Consider the following 19,904-nt stretch of genomic DNA (forward strand, 5'->3'; position numbering starts at 1 on the left):
TTCGAGCCTGCACACCATTCAATATGATCATGGCTGATCATCCTTAATCAGTATCCTGTTCCTGCCTTATCTCCGTAACCCTTGATTCCACTATCCTTGAGAGCTCTATGCAACTCTTTCTTAAATGAATCCAGAGACTGGGCCTCACTGCCCTCTGGGGCAGAGCATTCCACACAGCCACCACTCTCTGGGTGAAGAAGTTTCTCTCATCTCTGTCCTAAATGGTCTACCCGTATTTTTAAGCAGTGTCCTCTGTTTCGGCACTCACCCAGCAGCGGAAACATGTTTCCTGCCGCCAGAGTGTCCAATCCTTTGATGATCTGAAATGTCTCAATCAGATCCCCTCTCAGTCTTCTAAACTCGAGGGTACACACAAGCCCAGTCGCTCCAGTCTTTCAGTGTAAGGTAATCCCGCCAGTCCAGGAATTGACCTGGTGAACCTACGCTGCATTCCCTCAATAGCCAGAATCAAATCTGGAGAGCAGAACTGCACACAGTACTCCAGGTGTGGTCTCACCAGGGCCCTGTACAGCTGCAAAAGAACCTCTTTGCTTCTATACTCCATCCCTCTTGTTATGAAGGCCAGCATGCTATTAGCCTTCTTCACTACCTGCTGTACCTGCATGCTTACCTTCATTGAGTGGTGTACAGGAACCCCCAGATCTCTCTGTCCTGCCCCTTGACCTAAATTGATTCCATTTAGGTAGTAATCTGCCTTGCACCAAAGTGGGTAACCATTGATTTATCCACATTAAATTGCATCTGGCCACTCACCTAACTTGTCCAGGTCACCCTGTAATCTGCTAACATCCTGATGACATTTCACCCTGCCAGCCAGCTTAGTATCATCAGCAAATTTGCTAATGTTATGGCTAATAGCATCTTGTAGATGGTTAAGATATATGGTAAAAAGCTGCGGTGCCAGTAGTGATCCCTGCGGTACCCCCTGGCCACTGCCTGCCATTGGGAAAGGGAGGCGTGGAGGAGTGCGGAAGGATGAGAGAATGCAGGCTGCAGCCTTATGAAGCAGGGGGAGGGCTTGCAGTTGGCCTGCGTGGGGATGTGGGAGACTACAGGAGCCTGGTGGGCAAGGGCTGGCTGAAAGGCAGCTGGAGGGACGGAGGGAGGGAAGCACGCACAGAGGAGGAAGAGCAAAGAGAAAAGAGAAAAAAAAACAAAGGGGATAAAGAGAAAGAGCAGCAAAGAAAATGTGGCTGGCCAGCACGCCTTGAAGTAGGGAGAAAAGGAAGGGGCCGGTGCCTACGGCCATACTAGTCTGAAAACGCCCGATCTCGTCTGATCTCGGAAACTAAGCAGACTCAGGCCTGGTTAGTACTTGGATGGGAGACCGCCTGGGAATACCAGGTGCAGTAGGCTTTTTCGCCAGCAGGGGCTGCTCAAGTCACCCCTCTGCACTTGTGTTGTGCCACGCAATGGAGCGGCAGGTTATTTTTGCTGCTGTGCTGCTGCTGCTGCTGCTGTGCCGGCCATCAGTCGCCTGCAGGCACCAGACAGGGAGGGGAGGAGAGCGGAGCGCTGCCGAAATCAGCGAGAAAGACGGAAAGAAAGGGATTGGGGCTGCACGCTGTCTGAGGGTGGCAGTCAGGAAAGGAGGACAATAGGTGCAGGAGTTGGCCATTCTGCCTTTCGAGCCTGCACCACCATTCAATATGATCATGGCTGATCATCCTTAATCAGTATCCTGTTCCTGCCTTATCTCCGTAACCCTTGATTCCACTATCCTTGAGAGCTCTATGCAACTCTTTCTTAAATGAATCCAGAGACTGGGCCTCCACTGCCCTCTGGGGCAGAGCATTCCACACAGCCACCACTCTCTGGGTGAAGAAGTTTCTCCTCATCTCTGTCCTAAATGGTCTACCCGTATTTTTAAGCAGTGTCCTCTGTTTCGGCACTCACCAGCAGCAGCGGAAACATGTTTCCTGCCGCCAGAGTGTCCAATCCTTTGATGATCTGAAATGTCTCAATCAGATCCCCTCTCAGTCTTCTAAACTCGAGGGTACACACAAGCCCAGTCGCTCCAGTCTTTCAGTGTAAGGTAATCCCGCCAGTCCAGGAATTGACCTGGTGAACCTACGCTGCATTCCCTCAATAGCCAGAATCAAATCTGGAGAGCAGAACTGCACACAGTACTCCAGGTGTGGTCTCACCAGGGCCCTGTACAGCTGCAAAAGAACCTCTTTGCTTCTATACTCCATCCCTCTTGTTATGAAGGCCAGCATGCTATTAGCCTTCTTCACTACCTGCTGTACCTGCATGCTTACCTTCATTGAGTGGTGTACAGGAACCCCCAGATCTCTCTGTCCTGCCCTTGACCTAAATTGATTCCATTTAGGTAGTAATCTGCCTTGCACCAAAGTGGGTAACCATTGATTTATCCACATTAAATTGCATCTGGCCACTCACCTAACTTGTCCAGGTCACCCTGTAATCTGCTAACATCCTGATGACATTTCACCTGCCAGCAGCTTAGTATCATCAGCAAATTTGCTAATGTTATGGCTAATAGCATCTTGTAGATGGTTAAGATATATGGTAAAAAGCTGCGGTGCCAGTAGTGATCCCTGCGGTACCCCCTGGCCACTGCCTGCCATTGGGAAAGGGAGGCGTGGAGGAGTGCGGAAGGATGAGAGAATGCAGGCTGCAGCCTTATGAAGCAGGGGGAGGGCTTGCAGTTGGCCTGCGTGGGGATGTGGGAGACTACAGGAGCCTGGTGGGCAAGGGCTGGCTGAAAGGCAGCTGGAGGGACGGAGGGAGGGAAGCACGCACAGAGGAGGAAGAGCAAAGAGAAAGAGAAAAAAAAAAAACAAAGGGGATAAAGAGAAAGAGCAGCAAAGAAAATGTGGCTGGCCAGCACGCCTTGAAGTAGGGAGAAAAGGAAGGGGCCGGTGCCTACGGCCATACTAGTCTGAAAACGCCCGATCTCGTCTGATCTCGGAAGCTAAGCAGACTCAGGCCTGGTTAGTACTTGGATGGGAGACCGCCTGGGAATACCAGGTGCAGTAGGCTTTTTCCGCCAGCAGGGGCTGCTCAAGTCACCCCTCTGCACTTGTGTTGTGCCACGCAATGGAGCGGCAGGTTATTTTTGCTGCTGCTGCTGCTGCTGCTGTGCGGCCATCAGTCGCCTGCAGGCACCAGACAGGGAGGGGAGGAGAGCGGAGCGCTGCCGAAATCAGCGAGAAAGACGGAAAGAAAGGGATTGGGGCTGCACGCTGTCTGCGGTGGCAGTCAGGAAAGGAGGACAATAGGTGCAGGAGTTGGCCATTCTGCCTTTCGAGCCTGCACCACCATTCAATATGATCATGGCTGATCATCCTTAATCAGTATCCTGTTCCTGCCTTATCTCCGTAAACCTTGATTCCACTATCCTTGAGAGCTTATGCAACTCTTTCTTAAATGAATCCAGAGACTGGGCCTCCACTGCCCTCTGGGGCAGAGCATCCACACAGCCACCACTCTCTGGGTGAAGAAGTTTCTCCTCATCTCTGTCCTAAATGGTCTACCCCGTATTTTTAAGCAGTGTCCTCTGTTTCGGCACTCACCCAGCAGCGGAAACATGTTTCCTGCCGCCAGAGTGTCCAATCCTTTGATGATCTGAAATGTCTCAATCAGATCCTCTCAGTCTTCTAAACTCGAGGGTACACACAAGCCCAGTCGCTCCAGTCTTTCAGTGTAAGGTAATCCCGCCAGTCCAGGAATTGACCTGGTGAACCTACGCTGCATTCCCTCAATAGCAGAATCAAATCTGGAGAGAGAACTGCACACAGTACTCCAGGTGTGGTCTCACCAGGGCCCTGTACAGCTGCAAAAGAACTCTTTGCTTCTATACTCCATCCCTCTTGTTATGAAGGCCCCCAGCTGATGCTATTAGCCTTCTTCCTACCTGTCTGAAAACGCCCCGATCTCGTTGATCTCAAAGCTAAAGCAGACTAGGCCCTGGTGTAGTACTTGGATGGGGAGACTGCCTGGGAATACAGGTTGCAGTAGGGCTTTTTCCGCCAGCAGGGGTGTCAAGTCACCCCTCTGCCACTTGTGTTGTGCCACGCAATGGAGCGGAGGTTATTTTTGCTGCTGTTGCTGTGCAAAGGCAACGCGCCATGCCTCCCCCCCCCAGGCATCAGTCGCCTGCAGGCACAGACAGGGAGGGGAGGAGAGCGGAGCGCTGCGAAATCAGCGAGAAGAAAGACGGAAAGAAAGGGATTGGGGCTGCACGCTGTCTGCGGGTGGCAGTCAGGAAAGGAGGACAATAGGTGCAGGAGTTGGCCATTCTGCCTTTCGAGCCTGCACCACCATTCAATATGATCATGGCTGATCATCCTTAATCAGTATCCTGTTCCTGCTTATCTCCGTAACCCTTGATTCCACTATCCTTGAGAGCTCTATGCAACTCTTTCTTAAATGAATCCAGAGACTGGGCCTCCACTGCCCTCTGGGGCAGAGCATTCCACACAGCCACCACTCTCTGGGTGAAGAAGTTTCTCCTCATCTCTGTCCTAAATGGTCTACCCGTATTTTTAAGCAGTGTCCTCTGTTTCGGCACTCCCAGCAGCGGAAACATGTTTCCTGCCGCCAGAGTGTCCAATCCTTTGATGATCTGAAATGTCTCAATCAGATCCCCTCTCAGTCTTCTAAACTCGAGGGTACACACAAGCCCAGTCGCTCCAGTCTTTCAGTGTAAGGTAATCCCGCCAGTCCAGGAATTGACCTGGTGAACCTACGCTGCATTCCCTCAATAGCCAGAATCAAATCTGGAGAGCAGAACTGCACACAGTACTCCAGGTGTGGTCTCACCAGGGCCCTGTACAGCTGCAAAAGAACCTCTTTGCTTCTATACTCCATCCCTCTTGTTATGAAGGCCAGCATGCTATTAGCCTTCTTCACTACCTGCTGTACCTGCATGCTTACCTTCATTGAGTGGTGTACAGGAACCCCCAGATCTCTCTGTCCTGCCCCTTGACCTAAATTGATTCCATTTAGGTAGTAATCTGCCTTGCACCAAAGTGGGTAACCATTGATTTATCCACATTAAATTGCATCTGGCCACTCACCTAACTTGTCCAGGTCACCCTGTAATCTGCTAACATCCTGATGACATTTCACCCTGCCAGCCAGCTTAGTATCATCAGCAAATTTGCTAATGTTATGGCTAATAGCATCTTGTAGATGGTTAAGATATATGGTAAAAAGCTGCGGTGCCAGTAGTGATCCCTGCGGTACCCCCTGGCCACTGCCTGCCATTGGGAAAGGGAGGCGTGGAGGAGTGCGGAAGGATGAGAGAATGCAGGCTGCAGCCTATGAAGCAGGGGGAGGGCTTGCAGTTGGCCTGCGTGGGGATGTGGGAGACTACAGGAGCCTGGTGGGCAAGGGCTGGCTGAAAGGCAGCTGGAGGGACGGAGGGAGGGAAGCACGCACAGAGGAGGAAGAGCAAAGAGAAAAGAGAAAAAAAAAACAAAGGGGATAAAGAGAAAGAGCAGCAAAGAAAATGTGGCTGGCCAGCACGCCTTGAAGTAGGGGAGAAAAGGAAGGGGCCGGTGCCTACGGCCATACTAGTCTGAAAACGCCGATCTCGTCTGATCTCGGAAGCTAAGCAGACTCAGGCCTGGTTAGTACTTGGATGGGAGACCGCCTGGGAATACCAGGTGCAGTAGGCTTTTTCCGCCAGCAGGGGCTGCTCAAGTCACCCCTCTGCACTTGTGTTGTGCCACGCAATGGAGCGGCAGGTTATTTGCTGCTGCTGCTGCTGCTGCTGCTGCTGGCCGGCCATCAGTCGCCTGCAGGCACCAGACAGGGAGGGGAGGAGAGCGGAGCGCTGCCGAAATCAGCGAGAAAGACGGAAAGAAAGGGATTGGGGCTGCACGCTGTCTGCGGGTGGCAGTCAGGAAAGGAGGACAATAGGTGCAGGAGTTGGCCATTCTGCCTTTCGAGCCTGCACCACCATTCAATATGATCATGGCTGATCATCCTTAATCAGTATCCTGTTCCTGCCTTATCTCCGTAACCCTTGATTCCACTATCCTTGAGAGCTCTATGCAACTCTTTCTTAAATGAATCCAGAGACTGGGCCTCCACTGCCCTCTGGGGCAGAGCATTCCACACAGCCACCACTCTCTGGGTGAAGAAGTTTCTCCTCATCTCTGTCCTAAATGGTCTACCCCGTATTTTTAAGCAGTGTCCTCTGTTTCGGCACTCACCCAGCAGCGGAAACATGTTTCCTGCCGCCAGAGTGTCCAATCCTTTGATGATCTGAAATGTCTCAATCAGATCCCTCTCAGTCTTCTAAACTCGAGGGTACACACAAGCCCAGTCGCTCCAGTCTTTCAGTGTAAGGTAATCCCGCCAGTCCAGGAATTGACCTGGTGAACCTACGCTGCATTCCCTCAATAGCCAGAATCAAATCTGGAGAGCAGAACTGCACACAGTACTCCAGGTGTGGTCTCACCAGGGCCCTGTACAGCTGCAAAAGAACCTCTTTGCTTCTATACTCCATCCCTCTTGTTATGAAGGCCAGCATGCTATTAGCCTTCTTCACTACCTGCTGTACCTGCATGCTTACCTTCATTGAGTGGTGTACAGGAACCCCAGATCTCTCTGTCCTGCCCCTTGACCTAAATTGATTCCATTTAGGTAGTAATCTGCCTTCCACCAAAGTGGGTAACCATTGATTTATCCACATTAAATTGCATCTGGCCACTCACCTAACTTGTCCAGGTCACCCTGTAATCTGCTAACATCCTGATGACATTTCACCTGCCAGCCAGCTTAGTATCATCAGCAAATTTGCTAATGTTATGGCTAATAGCATCTTGTAGATGGTTAAGATATATGGTAAAAAGCTGCGGTGCCAGTAGTGATCCCTGCGGTACCCCCCTGGCCACTGCCTGCCATTGGGAAAGGGAGGCGTGGAGGAGTGCGGAAGGATGAGAGAATGCAGGCTGCAGCCTGATGAAGCAGGGGGAGGGCTTGCAGTTGGCCTGCGTGGGGATGTGGGAGACTACAGGAGCCTGGTGGGCAAGGGCTGGCTGAAAGGCAGCTGGAGGGACGGAGGGAGGGAAGCACGCACAGAGGAGGAAGAGCAAAGAGAAAAGAGAAAAAAAAACAAAGGGGATAAAGAGAAAGAGCAGCAAAGAAAATGTGGCTGGCCAGCACGCCTTGAAGTAGGGAGAAAAGGAAGGGGCCGGTGCCTACGGCCATACTAGTCTGAAAACGCCCGATCTCGTCTGATCTCGGAAGCTAAGCAGACTCAGGCCTGGTTAGTACTTGGATGGGAGACCGCCTGGGAATACCAGGTGCAGTAGGCTTTTTCCGCCAGCAGGGGCTGCTCAAGTCACCCCTCTGCACTTGTGTTGTGCCACGCAATGGAGCGGCAGGTTATTTTTGCTGCTGCTGCTGCTGCTGCTGTGCCGGCCATCAGTCGCCTGCAGGCACCAGACAGGGAGGGGAGGAGAGCGGAGCGCTGCCGAAATCAGCGAGAAAGACGGAAAGAAAGGGATTGGGGCTGCACGCTGTCTGCGGGTGGCAGTCAGGAAAGGAGGACAATAGGTGCAGGAGTTGGCCATTCTGCCTTTCGAGCCTGCACCACCATTCAATATGATCATGGCTGATCATCCTTAATCAGTATCCTGTTCCTGCCTTATCTCCGTAACCCTTGATTCCACTATCCTTGAGAGCTCTATGCAACTCTTTCTTAAATGAATCCAGAGACTGGGCCTCCACTGCCCTCTGGGGCAGAGCATTCCACACAGCCACCACTCTCTGGGTGAAGAAGTTTCTCCTCATCTCTGTCCTAAATGGTCTACCCGTATTTTTAAGCAGTGTCCTCTGTTTCGGCACTCACCAGCAGCGGAAACATGTTTCCTGCCGCCAGAGTGTCCAATCCTTTGATGATCTGAAATGTCTCAATCAGATCCCCTCTCAGTCTTCTAAACTCGAGGGTACACACAAGCCCAGTCGCTCCAGTCTTTCAGTGTAAGGTAATCCCGCCAGTCCAGGAATTGACCTGGTGAACCTACGCTGCATTCCCTCAATAGCCAGAATCAAATCTGGAGAGCAGAACTGCACACAGTACTCCAGGTGTGGTCTCACCAGGGCCCTGTACAGCTGCAAAAGAACCTCTTTGCTTCTATACTCCATCCCTCTTGTTATGAAGGCCAGCATGCTATTAGCCTTCTTCACTACCTGCTGTACCTGCATGCTTACCTTCATTGAGTGGTGTACAGGAACCCCCAGATCTCTCTGTCCTGCCCCTTGACCTAAATTGATTCCATTTAGGTAGTAATCTGCCTTGCACCAAAGTGGGTAACCAGTGATTTATCCACATTAAATTGCATCTGGCCACTCACCTAACTTGTCCAGGTCACCCTGTAATCTGCTAACATCCTGATGACATTTCACCCTGCCAGCCAGCTTAGTATCATCAGCAAATTTGCTAATGTTATGGCTAATAGCATCTTGTAGATGGTTAAGATATATGGTAAAAAGCTGCGGTGCCAGTAGTGATCCCTGCGGTACCCCCTGGCCACTGCCTGCCATTGGGAAAGGGAGGCGTGGAGGAGTGCGGAAGGATGAGAGAATGCAGGCTGCAGCCTTATGAAGCAGGGGGAGGGCTTGCAGTTGGCCTGCGTGGGGATGTGGGAGACTACAGGAGCCTGGTGGGCAAGGGCTGGCTGAAAGGCAGCTGGAGGGACGGAGGGAGGGAAGCACGCACAGAGGAGGAAGAGCAAAGAGAAAAGAGAAAAAAAAACAAAGGGGATAAAGAGAAAGAGCAGCAAAGAAAATGTGGCTGGCCAGCACGCCTTGAAGTAGGGAGAAAAGGAAGGGGCGGTGCCTACGGCCATACTAGTCTGAAAACGCCCGATCTCGTCTGATCTCGGAAGCTAAGCAGACTCAGGCCTGGTTAGTACTTGGATGGGAGACCGCCTGGGAATACCAGGTGCAGTAGGCTTTTTCCGCCAGCAGGGGCTGCTCAAGTCACCCCTCTGCACTTGTGTTGTGCCACGCAATGGAGCGGCAGGTTATTTTTGCTGCTGCTGCTGCTGCTGCTGTGCGGCCATCAGTCGCCTGCAGGCACCAGACAGGGAGGGGAGGAGAGCGGAGCGCTGCCGAAATCAGCGAGAAAGACGGAAAGAAAGGGATTGGGGCTGCACGCTGTCTGCGGGTGGCAGTCAGGAAAGGAGGACAATAGGTGCAGGAGTTGGCCATTCTGCCTTTCGAGCCTGCACCACCATTCAATATGATCATGGCTGATCATCCTTAATCAGTATCCTGTTCCTGCCTTATCTCCGTAACCCTTGATTCCACTATCCTTGAGAGCTCTATGCAACTCTTTCTTAAATGAATCCAGAGACTGGGCCTCCACTGCCCTCTGGGGCAGAGCATTCCACACAGCCACCACTCTCTGGGTGAAGAAGTTTCTCCTCATCTCTGTCCTAAATGGTCTACCCCGTATTTTTAAGCAGTGTCCTCTGTTTCGGCACTCACCCAGCAGCGGAAACATGTTTCCTGCCGCCAGAGTGTCCAATCCTTTGATGATCTGAAATGTCTCAATCAGATCCCCTCTCAGTCTTCTAAACTCGAGGGTACACACAAGCCCAGTCGCTCCAGTCTTTCAGTGTAAGGTAATCCCGCCAGTCCAGGAATTGACCTGGTGAACCTACGCTGCATTCCCTCAATAGCCAGAATCAAATCTGGAGAGCAGAACTGCACACAGTACTCCAGGTGTGGTCTCACCAGGGCCCTGTACAGCTGCAAAAGAACCTCTTTGCTTCTATACTCCATCCCTCTTGTTATGAAGGCCAGCATGCTATTAGCCTTCTTCACTACCTGCTGTACCTGCATGCTTACCTTCATTGAGTGGTGTACAGGAACCCCAGATCTCTCTGTCCTGCCCCTTGACCTAAATTGATTCCATTTAGGTAGTAATCTGCCTTGCACCAAAGTGGGTAACCATTGATTTATCCACATTAAATTGCATCTGGCCACTCACCTAACTTGTCCAGGTCACCTGTAATCTGCTAACATCCTGATGACATTTCACCCTGCCAGCCAGCTTAGTATCATCAGCAAATTTGCTAATGTTATGGCTAATAGCATCTTGTAGATGGTTAAGATATATGGTAAAAAGCTGCGGTGCCAGTAGTGATCCCTGCGGTACCCCCCTGGCCACTGCCTGCCATTGGGAAAGGGAGGCGTGGAGGAGTGCGGAAGGATGAGAGAATGCAGGCTGCAGCCTGATGAAGCAGGGGGAGGGCTTGCAGTTGGCCTGCGTGGGGATGTGGGAGACTACAGGAGCCTGGTGGGCAAGGGCTGGCTGAAAGGCAGCTGGAGGGACGGAGGGAGGGAAGCACGCACAGAGGAGGAAGAGCAAAGAGAAAAGAGAAAAAAAAAAACAAAGGGGATAAAGAGAAAGAGCAGCAAAGAAAATGTGGCTGGCCAGCACGCCTTGAAGTAGGGAGAAAAGGAAGGGGCCGGTGCCTACGGCCATACTAGTCTGAAAACGCCTGATCTCGGAAGCTAAGCAGACTCAGGCCTGGTTAGTACTTGGATGGGAGACCGCCTGGGAATACCAGGTGCAGTAGGCTTTTTCCGCCAGCAGGGGCTGCTCAAGTCACCCCTCTGCACTTGTGTTGTGCCACGCAATGGAGCGGCAGGTTATTTTTGCTGCTGCTGCTGCTGCTGCTGCTGCTGCTGCGTGCCGGCATCAGTCGCCTGCAGGCACCAGACAGGGAGGGGAGGAGAGCGGAGCGCTGCCGAAATCAGCGAGAAAGACGGAAAGAAAGGGATTGGGGCTGCACGCTGTCTGCGGGTGGCAGTCAGGAAAGGAGGACAATAGGTGCAGGAGTTGGCCATTCTGCCTTTCGAGCCTGCACCACCATTCAATATGATCATGGCTGATCATCCTTAATCAGTATCCTGTTCCTGCCTTATCTCCGTAACCTTGATTCCACTATCCTTGAGAGCTCTATGCAACTCTTTCTTAAATGAATCCAGAGACTGGGCCTCCACTGCCCTCTGGGGCAGAGCATTCCACACAGCCACCACTCTCTGGGTGAAGAAGTTTCTCCTCATCTCTGTCCTAAATGGTCTACCCCGTATTTTTAAGCAGTGTCCTCTGTTTCGGCACTCACCCAGCAGCGGAAACATGTTTCCTGCCGCCAGAGTGTCCAATCCTTTGATGATCTGAAATGTCTCAATCAGATCCCCTCTCAGTCTTCTAAACTCGAGGGTACACACAAGCCCAGTCGCTCCAGTCTTTCAGTGTAAGGTAATCCCGCCAGTCCAGGAATTGACCTGGTGAACCTACGCTGCATTCCCTCAATAGCCAGAATCAAATCTGGAGAGCAGAACTGCACACAGTACTCCAGGTGTGGTCTCACCAGGGCCCTGTACAGCTGCAAAAGAACCTCTTTGCTTCTATACTCCATCCCTCTTGTTATGAAGGCCAGCATGCTATTAGCCTTCTTCACTACCTGCTGTACCTGCATGCTTACCTTCATTGAGTGGTGTACAGGACCCCCAGATCTCTCTGTCCTGCCCCTTGACCTAAATTGATTCCATTTAGGTAGTAATCTGCCTTGCACCAAAGTGGGTAACCATTGATTTATCCACATTAAATTGCATCTGGCCACTCACCTAACTTGTCCAGGTCACCCTGTAATCTGCTAACATCCTGATGACATTTCACCCTGCCAGCCAGCTTAGTATCATCAGCAAATTTGCTAATGTTATGGCTAATAGCATCTTGTAGATGGTTAAGATATATGGTAAAAAGCTGCGGTGCCAGTAGTGATCCCTGCGGTACCCCCCTGGCCACTGCCTGCCATTGGGAAAGGGAGGCGTGGAGGAGTGCGGAAGGATGAGAGAATGCAGGCTGCAGCCTTATGAAGCAGGGGGAGGGCTTGCAGTTGGCCTGCGTGGGGATGTGGGAGACTACAGGAGCCTGGTGGGCAAGGGCTGGCTGAAAGGCAGCTGGAGGGACGGAGGGAGGGAAGCACGCACAGAGGAGGAAGAGCAAAGAGAAAAGAGAAAAAAAAAACAAAGGGGATAAAGAGAAAGAGCAGCAAAGAAAATGTGGCTGGCCAGCACGCCTTGAAGTAGGGAGAAAAAGGAAGGGGCGGTGCCTACGGCCATACTAGTCTGAAAACGCCGATCTCGTCTGATCTCGGAAGCTAAGCAGACTCAGGCCTGGTTAGTACTTGGATGGGAGACCGCCTGGGAATACCAGGTGCAGTAGGCTTTTTCCGCCAGCAGGGGCTGCTCAAGTCACCCCTCTGCACTTGTTTGTGCCACGCAATGGAGCGGCAGGTTATTTTTGCTGCTGCTGCTGCTGCTGCTGTGCCGGCCATCAGTCGCCTGCAGGCACCAGACAGGGAGGGAGGAGAGCGGAGCGCTGCCGAAATCAGCGAGAAAGACGGAAAGAAAGGGATTGGGGCTGCACGCTGTCTGCGGGTGGCAGTCAGGAAAGGAGGACAATAGGTGCAGGAGTTGGCCATTCTGCCTTTCGAGCCTGCACCACCATTCAATATGATCATGGCTGATCATCCTTAATCAGTATCCTGTTCCTGCCTTATCTCCGTAACCCTTGATTCCACTATCCTTGAGAGCTCTATGCAACTCTTTCTTAAATGAATCCAGAGACTGGGCCTCCACTGCCCTCTGGGGCAGAGCATTCCACACAGCCACCACTCTGGGTGAAGAAGTTTCTCCTCATCTCTGTCCTAAAGGTCTACCCCGTATTTTTAAGCAGTGTCCTCTGTTTCGGCACTCACCCAGCAGCGGAAACATGTTTCCTGCCGCCAGAGTGTCCAATCCTTTGATGATCTGAAATGTCTCAATCAGATCCCCTCTCAGTCTTCTAAACTCGAGGGTACACACAAGCCCAGTCGCTCCAGTCTTTCAGTGTAAGGTAATCCCGCCAGTCCAGGAATTGACCTGGTGAACCTACGCTGCATTCCCTCAATAGCCAGAATCAAATCTGGAGAGCAGAACTGCACACAGTACTCCAGGGTGGGTCTCACCAGGGCCCTGTACAGCTGCAAAAGAACCTCTTTGCTTCTATACTCCATCCCTCTTGTTATGAAGGCCAGCATGCTATTAGCCTTCTTCACTACCTGCTGTACCTGCATGCTTACCTTCATTGAGTGGTGTACAGGAACCCCCAGATCTCTCTGTCCTGCCCCTTGACCTAAATTGATTCCATTTAGGTAGTAATCTGCCTTCACCAAAGTGGGTAACCATTGATTTATCCACATTAAATTGCATCTGGCCACTCACCTAACTTGTCCAGGTCACCCTGTAATCTGCTAACATCCTGATGACATTTCACCCTGCCAGCCAGCTTAGTATCATCAGCAAATTTGCTAATGTTATGGCTAATAGCATCTTGTAGATGGTTAAGATATATGGTAAAAAGCTGCGGTGCCAGTAGTGATCCCTGCGGTACCCCCCTGGCCACTGCCTGCCATTGGGAAAGGGAGGCGTGGAGGAGTGCGGAAGGATGAGAGAATGCAGGCTGCAGCCTGATGAAGCAGGGGGAGGGCTTGCAGTTGGCCTGCGTGGGGATGTGGGAGACTACAGGAGCCTGGTGGGCAAGGGCTGGCTGAAAGGCAGCTGGAGGGACGGAGGGAGGGAAGCACGCACAGAGGAGGAAGAGCAAAGAGAAAAGAGAAAAAAAAAACAAAGGGGATAAAGAGAAAGAGCAGCAAAGAAAATGTGGCTGGCCAGCACGCCTTGAAGTAGGGAGAAAAGGAAGGGCCGGCCTACGGCCATACTAGTCTGAAAACGCCCGATCTCGTCTGATCTCGGAAGCTAAGCAGACTCAGGCCTGGTTAGTACTTGGATGGGAGACCGCCTGGGAATACCAGGTGCAGTAGGCTTTTTCCGCCAGCAGGGGCTGCTCAAGTCACCCCTCTGCACTTGTGTTGTGCCACGCAATGGAGCGGCAGGTTATTTTTGCTGCTGCTGCTGCTGCTGCTGTGCCGGCCATCAGTCGCCTGCAGGCACCAGACAGGGAGGGGAGGAGAGCGGAGCGCTGCCGAAATCAGCGAGAAAGACGGAAAGAAAGGGATTGGGGCTGCACGCTGTCTGCGGGTGGCAGTCAGGAAAGGAGGACAATAGGTGCAGGAGTTGGCCATTCTGCCTTTCGAGCCTGCACCACCATTCAATATGATCATGGCTGATCATCCTTAATCAGTATCCTGTTCCTGCCTTATCTCCGTAACCCTTGATTCCACTATCCTTGAGAGCTCTATGCAACTCTTTCTTAAATGAATCCAGAGACTGGGCCTCCACTGCCCTCTGGGGCAGAGCATTCCACACAGCCACCACTCTCTGGGTGAAGAAGTTTCTCCTCATCTCTGTCCTAAATGGTCTACCCCGTATTTTTAAGCAGTGTCCTCTGTTTCGGCACTCACCCAGCAGCGGAAACATGTTTCCTGCCGCCAGAGTGTCCAATCCTTTGATGATCTGAAATGTCTCAATCAGATCCCCTCTCAGTCTTCTAAACTCGAGGGTACACACAAGCCCAGTCGCTCCAGTCTTTCAGTGTAAGGTAATCCCGCCAGTCCAGGAATTGACCTGGTGAACCTACGCTGCATTCCCTCAATAGCCAGAATCAAATCTGGAGAGCAGAACTGCACACAGTACTCCAGGTGTGGTCTCACCAGGGCCCTGTACAGCTGCAAAAGAACCTCTTTGCTTCTATACTCCATCCCTCTTGTTATGAAGGCCAGCATGCTATTAGCCTTCTTCACTACCTGCTGTACCTGCATGCTTACCTTCATTGAGTGGTGTACAGGAACCCCCAGATCTCTCTGTCCTGCCCCTTGACCTAAATTGATTCCATTTAGGTAGTAATCTGCCTTGCACCAAAGTGGGTAACCATTGATTTATCCACATTAAATTGCATCTGGCCACTCACCTAACTTGTCCAGGTCACCCTGTAATCTGCTAACATCCTGATGACATTTCACCCTGCCAGCCAGCTTAGTATCATCAGCAAATTTGCTAATGTTATGGCTAATAGCATCTTGTAGATGGTTAAGATATATGGTAAAAAGCTGCGGTGCCAGTAGTGATCCCTGCGGTACCCCCTGGCCACTGCCTGCCATTGGGAAAGGGAGGCGTGGAGGAGTGCGGAAGGATGAGAGAATGCAGGCTGCAGCCTTATGAAGCAGGGGAGGGCTTGCAGTTGGCCTGCGTGGGGATGTGGGAGACTACAGGAGCCTGGTGGGCAAGGGCTGGCTGAAAGGCAGCTGGAGGGACGGAGGGAGGGAAGCACGCACAGAGAGGAAGAGCAAAGAGAAAAGAGAAAAAAAAAACAAAGGGGATAAAGAGAAAGAGCAGCAAAGAAAATGTGGCTGGCCAGCACGCCTTGAAGTAGGGAGAAAAGAAGGGGCCGTGCCTACGCCATACTAGTCTGAAAACGCCTGATCTCGAAGCTAAGCAGACTCAGGCCTGGTTAGTACTTGGATGGAGACCGCCTGGGAATACCAGGTGCAGTAGGCTTTTTCCGCCAGCAGGGGCTGCTCAAGTCACCCCTCTGCACTTGTGTTGTGCCACGCAATGGAGCGGCAGGTTATTTTTTGCTGCTGCTGCTGCTGCTGCTGCTGCTGTGCCGGCCATCAGTCGCCTGCAGGCACCAGACAGGGAGGGAGGAGAGCGGAGCGCTGCCGAAATCAGCGAGAAAGACGGAAAGAAAGGGATTGGGCTGCACGCTGTCTGCGGTGGCAGTCAGGAAAGGAGGACAATAGGTGCAGGAGTTGGCCATTCTCCTTTCGAGCCTGCACCACCATTCAATATGATCATGGCTGATCATCCTTAATCAGTATCCTGTTCCTGCCTTATCTCCGTAACCCTTGATTCCACTATCCTTGAGAGCTCTATGCAACTCTTTCTTAAATGAATCCAGAGACTGGGCCTCCACTGCCCTCTGGGCAGAGCATTCCACACAGCCACCACTCTCTGGTGAAGAAGTTTCTCCTCATCTCTGTCCTAAATGGTCTACCCCGTATTTTTAAGCAGTGTCCTCTGTTCGGCACTCACCCAGCAGCGGAAACATGTTTCCTGCCGCCAGAGTGTCCAATCCTTTGATGATCTGAAATGTCTCAATCAGATCCCCTCTCAGTCTTCTAAACTCGAGGGTACACACAAGCCCAGTCGCTCCAGTCTTTCAGTGTAAGGTAATCCCGCCAGTCCAGGAATTGACCTGGTGAACCTACGCTGCATTCCCTCAATAGCCAGAATCAAATCTGGAGAGCAGAACTGCACACAGTACTCCAGGTGTGGTCTCACCAGGCCCTGTACAGCTGCAAAAGAACCTCTTTGCTTCTATACTCCATCCCTCTTGTTATGAAGGCCAGCATGCTATTAGCCTTCTTCACTACCTGCTGTACCTGCATGCTTACCTTCATTGAGTGGTGTACAGGAACCCCCAGATCTCTCTGTCCTGCCCCTTGACCTAAATTGATTCCATTTAGGTAGTAATCTGCCTTCCACCAAAGTGGGTAACCATTGATTTATCCACATTAAATTGCATCTGGCCACTCACCTAACTTGTCCAGGTCACCCTGTAATCTGCTAACATCCTGATGACATTTCACCCTGCCAGCCAGCTTAGTATCATCAGCAAATTTGCTAATGTTATGGCTAATAGCATCTTGTAGATGGTTAAGATATATGGTAAAAAGCTGCGGTGCCAGTAGTGATCCCTGCGGTACCCCCCTGGCCACTGCCTGCCATTGGGAAAGGAGGCGTGGAGGAGTGCGGAGGATGAGAATGCAGGCTGCAGCCTGATGAAGCAGGGGGAGGGCTTGCAGTTGGCCTGCGTGGGGATGTGGGAGACTACAGGAGCCTGGTGGGCAAGGGCTGGCTGAAAGGCAGCTGGAGGGACGGAGGGAGGAAGCACGCACAGAGGAGGAAGAGCAAAGAGAAAAGAGAAAAAAAAAACAAAGGGGATAAAGAGAAAGAGCAGCAAAGAAAATGTGGCTGGCCAGCACGCCTTGAAGTAGGGAGAAAAGGAAGGGGCCGGTGCCTACGGCCATACTAGTCTGAAAACGCCCGATCTCGTCTGATCTCGGAAGCTAAGCAGACTCAGGCCTGGTTAGTACTTGGATGGGAGACCGCCTGGGAATACCAGGTGCAGTAGGCTTTTTTCCGCCAGCAGGGGCTGCTCAAGTCACCCCTCTGCACTTGTGTTGTGCCACGCAATGGAGCGGCAGGTTATTTTTGCTGCTGCTGCTGCTGCTGCTGCTGCTGCTGTGCCGGCCATCAGTCGCCTGCAGGCACCAGACAGGGAGGGGAGGAGAGCGGAGCGCTGCCGAAATCAGCGAGAAAGACGGAAAGAAAGGGATTGGGCTGCACGCTGTCTGCGGGTGGCAGTCAGAAAGGAGGACAATAGGTGCAGGAGTTGGCCATTCTGCCTTTCGAGCCTGCACCACCATTCAATATGATCATGGCTGATCATCCTTAATCAGTATCCTGTTCCTGCCTTATCTCCGTAACCCTTGATTCCACTATCCTTGAGAGCTCTATGCAACTCTTTCTTAAATGAATCCAGAGACTGGGCCTCCACTGCCCTCTGGGGCAGAGCATTCCACACAGCCACCACTCTCTGGGTGAAGAAGTTTCTCCTCATCTCTGTCCTAAATGGTCTACCCCGTATTTTTAAGCAGTGTCCTCTGTTTCGGCACTCACCCAGCAGCGGAAACATGTTTCCTGCCGCCAGAGTGTCCAATCCTTTGATGATCTGAAATGTCTCAATCAGATCCCCTCTCAGTCTTCTAAACTCGAGGGTACACACAAGCCCAGTCGCTCCAGTCTTTCAGTGTAAGGTAATCCCGCCAGTCCAGGAATTGACCTGGTGAACCTACGCTGCATTCCCTCAATAGCCAGAATCAAATCTGGAGCAGAACTGCACACAGTACTCCAGGTGTGGTCTCACCAGGGCCCTGTACAGCTGCAAAAGAACCTCTTTGCTTCTATACTCCATCCCTCTTGTTATGAAGGCCAGCATGCTATTAGCCTTCTTCACTACCTGCTGTACCTGCATGCTTACCTTCATTGAGTGGTGTACAGGAACCCCCAGATCTCTCTGTCCTGCCCCTTGACCTAAATTGATTCCATTTAGGTAGTAATCTGCCTTCCACCAAAGTGGGTAACCATTGATTTATCCACATTAAATTGCATCTGGCCACTCACCTAACTTGTCCAGGTCACCCTGTAATCTGCTAACATCCTGATGACATTTCACCCTGCCAGCCAGCTTAGTATCATCAGCAAATTTGCTAATGTTATGGCTAATAGCATCTTGTAGATGGTTAAGATATATGGTAAAAAGCTGCGGTGCCAGTAGTGATCCCTGCGGTACCCCCCTGGCCACTGCCTGCCATTGGGAAAGGGAGGCGTGGAGGAGTGCGGAAGGATGAGAGAATGCAGGCTGCAGCCTGATGAAGCAGGGGGAGGGCTTGCAGTTGGCCTGCGTGGGGATGTGGGAGACTACAGGAGCCTGGTGGGCAAGGCTGGCTGAAAGGCAGCTGGAGGGACGGAGGGAGGGAAGCACGCACAGAGGAGGAAGAGCAAAGAGAAAAGAGAAAAAAAAAACAAAGGGGATAAAGAGAAAGAGCAGCAAAGAAAATGTGGCTGGCCAGCACGCCTTGAAGTAGGGAGAAAAGGAAGGGGCCGGTGCCTACGGCCATACTAGTCTGAAAACGCCCGATCTCGTCTGATCTCGGAAGCTAAGCAGACTCAGGCCTGGTTAGTACTTGGATGGGAGACCGCCTGGGAATACCAGGTGCAGTAGGCTTTTTCCGCCAGCAGGGGCTGCTCAAGTCACCCCTCTGCACTTGTGTTGTGCCACGCAATGGAGCGGCAGGTTATTTTTGCTGCTGCTGCTGCTGCTGCTGCTGTGCCGGCCATCAGTCGCCTGCAGGCACCAGACAGGGAGGGAGGAGAGCGGAGCGCTGCCGAAATCAGCGAGAAAGACGGAAAGAAAGGGATTGGGGCTGCACGCTGTCTGCGGGTGGCAGTCAGGAAAGGAGGACAATAGGTGCAGGAGTTGGCCATTCTGCCTTTCGAGCCTGCACCACCATTCAATATGATCATGGCTGATCATCCTTAATCAGTATCCTGTTCCTGCCTTATCTCCGTAACCCTTGATTCCACTATCCTTGAGAGCTCTATGCAACTCTTTCTTAAATGAATCCAGAGACTGGGCCTCCACTGCCCTCTGGGGCAGAGCATTCCACACAGCCACCACTCTCTGGGTGAAGAAGTTTCTCCTCATCTCTGTCCTAAATGGTCTACCCCGTATTTTTAAGCAGTGTCCTCTGTTTCGGCACTCACCCAGCAGCGGAAACATGTTTCCTGCCGCCAGAGTGTCCAATCCTTTGATGATCTGAAATGTCTCAATCAGATCCCCTCTCAGTCTTCTAAACTCGAGGGTACACACAAGCCCAGTCGCTCCAGTCTTTCAGTGTAAGGTAATCCCGCCAGTCCAGGAATTGACCTGGTGAACCTACGCTGCATTCCCTCAATAGCCAGAATCAAATCTGGAGAGCAGAACTGCACACAGTACTCCAGGTGTGGTCTCACCAGGGCCCTGTACAGCTGCAAAAGAACCTCTTTGCTTCTATACTCCATCCCTCTTGTTATGAAGGCCAGCATGCTATTAGCCTTCTTCACTACCTGCTGTACCTGCATGCTTACCTTCATTGAGTGGTGTACAGGAACCCCCAGATCTCTCTGTCCTGCCCCTTGACCTAAATTGATTCCATTTAGGTAGTAATCTGCCTTGCACCAAAGTGGGTAACCATTGATTTATCCACATTAAATTGCATCTGGCCACTCACCTAACTTGTCCAGGTCACCCTGTAATCTGCTAACATCCTGATGAC

The 19,904-nt window shown here is 51.8% G+C and overlaps 9 non-coding genes and 2 pseudogenes across 9 annotated transcripts; all 11 read left to right on the top strand.

Moving 5' to 3' along the window:
• Window positions 1-1,258: 1,258 nt before the first annotated feature.
• On the top strand, window positions 1,259-1,377 carry LOC132812642 (5S ribosomal RNA). The gene has a single exon (XR_009643743.1). It is a non-coding gene; the product is annotated as a 5S ribosomal RNA (ribosomal RNA).
• A 1,531-nt stretch (window positions 1,378-2,908) lies between these two features.
• On the top strand, window positions 2,909-3,027 carry LOC132812622 (5S ribosomal RNA). The gene has a single exon (XR_009643724.1). It is a non-coding gene; the product is annotated as a 5S ribosomal RNA (ribosomal RNA).
• A 2,524-nt stretch (window positions 3,028-5,551) lies between these two features.
• LOC132812647 (5S ribosomal RNA) lies at window positions 5,552-5,669 on the top strand. The gene has a single exon (XR_009643748.1). It is a non-coding gene; the product is annotated as a 5S ribosomal RNA (ribosomal RNA).
• Window positions 5,670-7,197: 1,528 nt separating this feature from the next.
• Window positions 7,198-7,316, top strand: LOC132812634 (5S ribosomal RNA). Its single transcript, XR_009643735.1, has one exon. It is a non-coding gene; the product is annotated as a 5S ribosomal RNA (ribosomal RNA).
• Window positions 7,317-8,840: 1,524 nt separating this feature from the next.
• Window positions 8,841-8,959, top strand: LOC132812645 (5S ribosomal RNA). The gene has a single exon (XR_009643746.1). It is a non-coding gene; the product is annotated as a 5S ribosomal RNA (ribosomal RNA).
• A 1,527-nt stretch (window positions 8,960-10,486) lies between these two features.
• On the top strand, window positions 10,487-10,595 carry LOC132812651 (5S ribosomal RNA; annotated as a pseudogene).
• Window positions 10,596-12,132: 1,537 nt separating this feature from the next.
• LOC132812648 (5S ribosomal RNA) lies at window positions 12,133-12,250 on the top strand. Its single transcript, XR_009643749.1, has one exon. It is a non-coding gene; the product is annotated as a 5S ribosomal RNA (ribosomal RNA).
• A 1,520-nt stretch (window positions 12,251-13,770) lies between these two features.
• Window positions 13,771-13,889, top strand: LOC132812656 (5S ribosomal RNA). Its single transcript, XR_009643751.1, has one exon. It is a non-coding gene; the product is annotated as a 5S ribosomal RNA (ribosomal RNA).
• A 1,524-nt stretch (window positions 13,890-15,413) lies between these two features.
• Window positions 15,414-15,519, top strand: LOC132812658 (5S ribosomal RNA; annotated as a pseudogene).
• Window positions 15,520-17,042: 1,523 nt separating this feature from the next.
• LOC132812660 (5S ribosomal RNA) lies at window positions 17,043-17,161 on the top strand. Its single transcript, XR_009643752.1, has one exon. It is a non-coding gene; the product is annotated as a 5S ribosomal RNA (ribosomal RNA).
• A 1,534-nt stretch (window positions 17,162-18,695) lies between these two features.
• On the top strand, window positions 18,696-18,814 carry LOC132812624 (5S ribosomal RNA). The gene has a single exon (XR_009643725.1). It is a non-coding gene; the product is annotated as a 5S ribosomal RNA (ribosomal RNA).
• The last annotated feature ends 1,090 nt before the right edge of the window (window positions 18,815-19,904 follow it).

This window comes from Hemiscyllium ocellatum, unplaced genomic scaffold (assembly GCF_020745735.1).
Source record: "Hemiscyllium ocellatum isolate sHemOce1 unplaced genomic scaffold, sHemOce1.pat.X.cur. scaffold_2859_pat_ctg1, whole genome shotgun sequence".
In the NCBI taxonomy this organism is placed as follows: Eukaryota; Metazoa; Chordata; class Chondrichthyes; order Orectolobiformes; family Hemiscylliidae; genus Hemiscyllium; species Hemiscyllium ocellatum.